This window comes from Aquarana catesbeiana, linkage group LG13 (assembly GCF_042186555.1).
Source record: "Aquarana catesbeiana isolate 2022-GZ linkage group LG13, ASM4218655v1, whole genome shotgun sequence".
In the NCBI taxonomy this organism is placed as follows: Eukaryota; Metazoa; Chordata; class Amphibia; order Anura; family Ranidae; genus Aquarana; species Aquarana catesbeiana.
This window is the reverse complement of record NC_133336.1, coordinates 143,555,938-143,563,157: the sequence shown is the minus strand read 5'-3', so window position 1 is coordinate 143,563,157 and position 7,220 is coordinate 143,555,938.

The window sequence follows — 7,220 nt, the reverse complement described above, 5'->3', positions numbered from 1 at the left end:
TGGCAGCACAAACCAGCACAAACGTAGCACTAACCAACGAGACCAGTTGCGTGTCATTTGGGCATTGTAGGGGGGCTGAGTGACCTTTGGTGACCTTTAATAAATAATTAATAACGCAAAAATGATAAACGATGGAATGGAAATTTTAGCAGCACAAACCAGCACAAACGTAGCACTAACCAACGAGACCAGTTTCGTGTCATTTGGGCATTGTAGGGGGGCTGAGTGACCTTTGGTGACCTTTAATAAATAATTAATAACGCAAAAATGATAAAAGATAGAATGGAAATTTTTGCAGCACAAAACAGCACAAATGTAGCACTAACCAACGAGACCAGTTTCGTGTCATTTGGGTGTTGTAGGGGGGCTGAGTGACCTTTGGTGACCTTTAATAAATCATTAATAACGCAAAAACGATAAGATAAGATAGAACGGAAATTTAAACAGCACAAACGTAGCACTAACCAACAAGACCAGTTTTGTGCCATTTGGCTGTTGTAGGGGGGCTAGGTGATGTCATAGTCTTGAAAAAACAAATGCTTTATCTTCAAAATAAAAGCAGCACAAATGTAAATTTTTATGGCACAAAACAGCACAAATGTAGCACTAAAGAAACACACTTGAGTTTTTATTTGTGCTGATTGTAGGGGGGCCAGCTTCGCTGAGCTGGTGTCTTGTCCACAATCAATAGCCTATACGACCCATTAGGATTTGCGGCACCTGTTACAATTCAAGGTAAAGCCCTACTTAGAGACTTGATTCGTGAAACATCCAACTGGGATGCCCCACTACCCCCTGATAAGAGGAATTCTTGGGTAGAGTAGAAGAACTCTCAATCAGTCTTATCTGATCTCCATGTTTCACACCCATATGCTCCCATACCTTCTACACAGACACAGAGCCAAAACCTTTGCATATTCTGTGATGCTTCTATCAAGGCAATAGTTGCTGTGGCCTACTTAAGAACTGTTGACACTACAGCACAATGTCTCGTAGGATTCGTCATGGGCAAGGAAAAGCTAGCTCCACACCCTGAGCACACTAAACCTAGGCTAGAACTTTGTGCTGCAGTGCTAGCTGTTGAACTAGCAGAACTAATAACCTCAGAGATGGGCATTGACCTCAAGGATATCCAGCTCTACACTGACAGCAAGGTAGTGCTAGGCTACATCTACAATGAGACCAGACGTTTCTATGTCTATGTCAACAACAGAGTGTTGAGGATTAGGAGATCCACTCGTCCAACACAATGGCACTACGTACCTACTGACCATAATCCTGCAGACCATGCTACAAGAGCTGTTGCCGCATGTAACCTTAAAGACACAAGATGGTTTACAGGACCTGCATTCTTGTACAACGCAGAACAAACTGTTCCTAAGAGTGACACTATTGAACTAGTAGATCCAGACTCAGATGCTGACATCCGTCCTAAGATCTCAACATTTCAGACTGCAACTTCAGCCTGCCAGCTTAAATCTAACAGATTTACCAGATTCTCAAGATGGAAGATGCTTGTTCGAGCTATTTCTTGTCTTATCCATATAGCTAATTTTGTTGTTGTCATCTGAGGAATAAATAGTGGTATCTGATGATACCAGGCGGGGAGTATCATGCCTTCGGCCTATAAAGAAAAATAATATCTTCTGGACTTGCAATATCAACATTGCCCACTAGATGCCACTCTCAACAAAGGACTATTGATGGGTAGTGTTCTATGGTTAATAGACATTTCCTGTCATAATACTAGGAACTAGCCCACTTCCTATTGCAACTCTTCCATCTTTACCATGAGGGGAACAGACTGCAATGGAGCCAGCTAAGCCTGTACTGCATGTTCTTAGGAATTCCTAACCCTCTAGGGCCGCATCGCTGGTATGCTATTGACTGTTTAACCACTTGAGCCCCGGACCATTATGCTGCCTAAGGACCAGAGGTCTTTTTCCAATTTGGCACTGCGTCGCTTTTACTGCTAATTGCGCGGTCATGCAATGCTGTACCCAAACAAAATTTGCGTCCTTTTCTTCCCACAAATAGAGCTTTCTTTTGATGGTATTTGATCACCTCTGCAGTTTTTATTTTTTGCGCTATGAACGGAAAAAGACCAAAAATTTTGAAAAAAAATGATATTTTCTACTTTTTGTTATAAAAAAAATCCAATAAACTAAATTTTAGTCATACATTTAGGCCAAAATGTATTCGGCCACATGTCTTTGGTAAAAAAAATGTCAATAAGCACATATTTATTGGTTTGCGCAAAAGTTATAGCGTCTACAAACTAGGGTACATTTTCTGTAATTTACACAGCTTTTAGTTTATGACTGCCTATGTCATTTCTTGAGGTGCTAAAATGGCAGGGCAGTACAAACCCCCCCCAAATGACCCCATTTTGGAAAGTAGACACCCCAAGGAAATTGCTGAGAGGCATGTTGAACCCATTGAATATTTATTTTTTTTTGTCCCAAGTGATTGAATAATGACAAAAAAAAAAAAATATTTACAAAAAGTTGTCACTAAATGATATATTGCTCACACAGGCCATGGGCCTATGTGGAATTGCACCCCAAAATACATTCATCTGCTTCTCCTGAGTATGGGGATACCACATGTGTGGGACTTTTTGGGAGCTTAGCCGCGTACGGGGCCCCGAAAACCAAGCACCGCCTTCAGGATTTCTAAGGGTGTAAATTTTTGATTTCACTCTTCACTGCCTATCACAGTTTCGGAGGCCATGGAATGCCCAGGTGGCACAAAACCCCCCCAAATGACCCCATTTTGGAAAGTAGACACCCCAAGCTATTTGCTGAGAGGCATATTGAGTCCATGGAATATTTTATATTTTGACACAAGTTGCGGGAAAGTGACACTTTTTTTTTTTTTTTTTGCACAAAGTTGTCACTAAATGATATATTGCTCACACAGGCCATGGGCATATGTGGAATTGCACCCCAAAATACATTTAGCTGCTTCTCCTGAGTATGGGGATACCACATGTGTGGGACTTTTTGGGAGCCTAGCCGCGTACGGGGCCCCGAAAACCAAGCACCGCCTTCAGGATTTCTAAGGGTGAAAATTTTTGATTTCACTCCTCACTACCTATCACAGTTTCGGAGGCCATGGAATGCCCAGGTGGCACAAAACCCCCCCAAATGACCCCATTTTGGAAAGTAGACACCCCAAGCTATTTGCTGAGAGGCATGGTGAGTATTTTGCAGCTCTCATTTGTTTTTGAAAATGAAGAAAGACAAGAAAAAACTTTTTTTTTTTTCTTTTTTCAATTTTCAAAACTTTGTGACAAAAAGTGAGGTCTGCAAAATACTCACTATACCTCTCAGCAAATAGCTTTGGGTGTCTACTTTCCAAAATGGGGTCATTTGGGGGGGTTTTGTGCCACCTGGGCTTTCCATGGCCTCCGAAACTGTGATAGGCAGTGAAGAGTGAAATCAAAAATTCACGCCCTTAGAAAGCCTGCAGGCGGTGCTTGGTTTTCGGGGTCCCGTACGTGGCTAGGCTCCCAAAAAGTCTCACACATGTGGTATCCCCGTACTCAGGAGAAGCAGCAGAATGTATTTTGGGGTGTAATTTCACATATTCCCATGGCATGTTTGAGCAATATATCATTTAGTGCCAACTTTGTGCAAAAAAAAAAACAAAAAAAAAACATTTGTCTCTTTCCCGCAACTTGTGTCGCAATATAAAATATTCCATGGACTCGACATGCCTCTCAGCAAATAGCTTGGGGTGTCTACTTTCCAAAATGGGGTCATTTGGGGGGGTTTTGAACTGTCCTGGCATTTTATGCACAACATTTAGAAGCTTATGTCACACATCACCAACTCTTCTAACCACTTGAAGACAAAGCCCTTTCTGACACTCATTGTTTACATGAAAAAGTTATTTTTTTTTGCAAAAAAATTACTTTGAACCCCCAAACATTATATATTTTTTTAAAGCAAATGCCCTACAGATTAAAATGGTGGGTGTTTCATTTTTTTTTTCACACAGTATTTGCGCAGCGATTTTTCAAACGCATTTTTTGGGGAAAAAACACACTTTTTCAAATTTTAATGCACTAAAACACACTATATTGCCCAAATGTTTGATGAAATAAAAAAGATGATCTTAGGCCGAGTACATGGATACCAAACATGACATGCTTTAAAATTGCGCACAAACGTGCAGTGGCAACAAAATAAATACATTTTTAAAAGCCTTTAAAAGCCTTTACAGGTTACCACTTTAGATTTACAGAGGAGGTCTACTGCAAAAATTACTGCCCTCGATCTGACCTTCGCGGCGATACCTCACATGCATGGTGCAATTGCTGTTTACATTTGACGACAGACCGCCGCTTGCGTTCGCCTTAGCGCGAGAGCAGGGGGCGACAGGGGTGCTTTTTTTTTTTTTTTTTTCTTTATTATTTTTTTTGCTTTTTTATCTTATTTTTAAACTGTTCCTTTCATTTTTTTTTTTTTTTTTTTTTTAATCATTTTTATTGTTATCTCGGGGAATGTAAATATCCCCTATGATAGCAATAGGTAGTGACAGGTACTCTTTTTTGAAAAAATTGGGGTCTATTAGACCCTAGATCTCTCCTCTGCCCTCAAAGCATCTGATGACACCAAGATCGGTGTGATAAAATGCTTCCCCAATTTCCCAATGGCGCTATTTACATCCGGCGAAATCTAAGTCATAAAATGCTCGTAGCTTCCGGTTTCTTAGGCCATAGAGATGTTTGGAGCCACTCTGGTCTCTGATCAGCTCTATGGTCAGCTGGCTGAATCACCGGCTGCATTCTCAGGTTCCCTGTTGAGACAGGAGAGCCAGAGAAAAACACGGAAGACGATGGGGGGGGCTTTCCCTCCCACGGCTTGTAAAAGCAGTCTAGAGGCTAATTAGCCGCTAGGATTGCTTTTACATGAAAGCCGACCGCTGGCTGAAAAGAATGATACCAAGATGATACCTAAACCTGCAGGCATCATTCTGGTATAACCATTCAAAGTCGTGAATGGCGTACCTGAAGACAAAAAAATGGTTAACAATAAAGCACAGTAAACGGTAAAGTATAAAAAATTGCATACCTGAAAAGCAAACATGATAAAACATAATAACAATAAAACATTGCAGAATAGAATACAGTAAAAAAGAGCAGAACAAGAGAGATAGAATAGAGAGAGAGAGAGAACAATAAAACGACAACTATTTTTTTTTATTTTATATATTTTTTTTTTTTTTTACACTTTTTTTGTAACTAACTTTTATAACTGTAACCGGTTCCAGGTTCGGGTCTCTCAAAATGCGATGGCATCTTGGGAGACCCTGTGAAAGTGTGCCTAGTTTGTGCAATGCTGTACCCTACGCTAATACTCAACTAGTGTATGGTAGCGTTCAAAACATTCACCAATGCAAAGACCAGGATTGTCAGGACAGGAGGGACAATAATAGAGGGTGTCACGCCTATATCCGCGCTTGCTGCAGACACAACATCTTTTTTGGGGGTTCGTTGGGTAGGGGTACTCGGGAGGACATAAAGAAAATGCCTCTCATGCAGCCAATAGGGATGAGCCGAACACCCCCCGGTTCGGTTCGCACCAGAACCCGCGAACGGACCGAAAGTTCGCACGAACGTTAGAACCCCATTGACGTCTATGGGACTCGAACGTTCGAAATCAAAAGTGCTCATTTTAAAGGCTAATTTGCATGGTATTGTCCTAAAAAGGGTTTGGGGACCCGGGTCCTACCCCAGGGGACATGTATCAATGCAAAAAAAACTTTTAAAAACGGCCGTTTTTTCGGGAGCAGTGATTTTAATGATGCTTAAAGTAAAAAAAAAAAAGTGAAATATTCCTTTAAATATCGTACCTGGGGGGTGTCTATAGTATGCCTGTAAAGTGACGCGTGTTTCCCATGTTTAGAACAGTCCCTGCACCAAATGTCATTTTTAAAGGAAAAAATCTCATTTAAAACTGCTTGCGGGTTTAATGTCATGTCGGGTCATGGCAATATGGATGAAAATCAGTGAGACAAACGGCATGGGTACCCCCCAGTCCATTACCAGGCCCTTTGGGTCTTGTATGGATATTAAGGGGAACCCCGCACCCAAATTAAAATAAGGAAAGGTGTGGGGCCACCAGGCCCTATATACTCTGAACAGCAGTATACAGGCGGTGCAAACAAGACAGGGACTGTAGGTTTGTTGTTAAGTAGAATCTGTTTGTAATTTTGAACATTTTTAACGTGTTTAGCTCCAGCCAAAAAATCTTTTCTAAGCTTTTTGGAAAACATAGGGAAGGGTTATCACCCCTGTGACATTTGTTTTGCTGTCTTTCCTCCTCTTCAGAAGATTTCACCTCACTTTTTTGTCCCAATGAAAAATGTTTTTTGAAAATTTGGGTTTTTTTGTGGAACAAGGATTGGAAAGCATCAGTGGAAAGGAGAAATTGTTTTCCCATATTAACTCTTACAGGAGAGAATTTCCCTTCCTAGGGGTAGATTTCATCTCACTTCCTGTTGTCTCCTTCCGTTTGCAAGTAGGAGTCGTTTGTAAGTTAGATGTTTGAAAGTAGGGTCCTGCCCTATATACTCAGCAGAAATTTGGGCCTTAGGTGTTGCTGTGGCCACAACACTGTAAGCCCTCACAGGGCCCTGCTGTGAAATATTAGATCAAGAATTGTAATTACATGCCCCTGTTGAACAGGAGCTGAAAAATTAGGCCTTAGGCACTGGTGCTGGTGCCACAACACTGCAACCCCTCACAGACACTCTAGTTGGAACGCAGGAACGAGCCCTGCTGCAAATTATTGCTTCAAAAATTGTAATTACACGCCCCTGTTAGACAGGGGCAGAAAAATTGGGCCTTAGGCACTGGTGCTGGTGCCACAACACTGCAACCCCTCACAGACACTCTAGTTGGAACGCAGGAACGAGCCCTGCTGCAAAGTATTGCATCAAAAATTGTAATTACACGCCCCTGTTAGACAGGGGCAGAAAAATTGGGCCTTAGGCACTGGTGCTGGTGCCACAACACTGCAACCCCTCACAGACACTCTAGTTGGAACGCAGGAACGAGCCCTGCTGCAAAGTATTGCATCAAAAATTGTAATTACACGCCCCTGTTAGACAGGGGCAGAAAAATTGGGCCCTAGGCACTGGTGCTGGTGCCACAACACTGCAACCCCTCACAGACACTCTAGTTGGAATGCAGGAACGAGCCCTGCTGC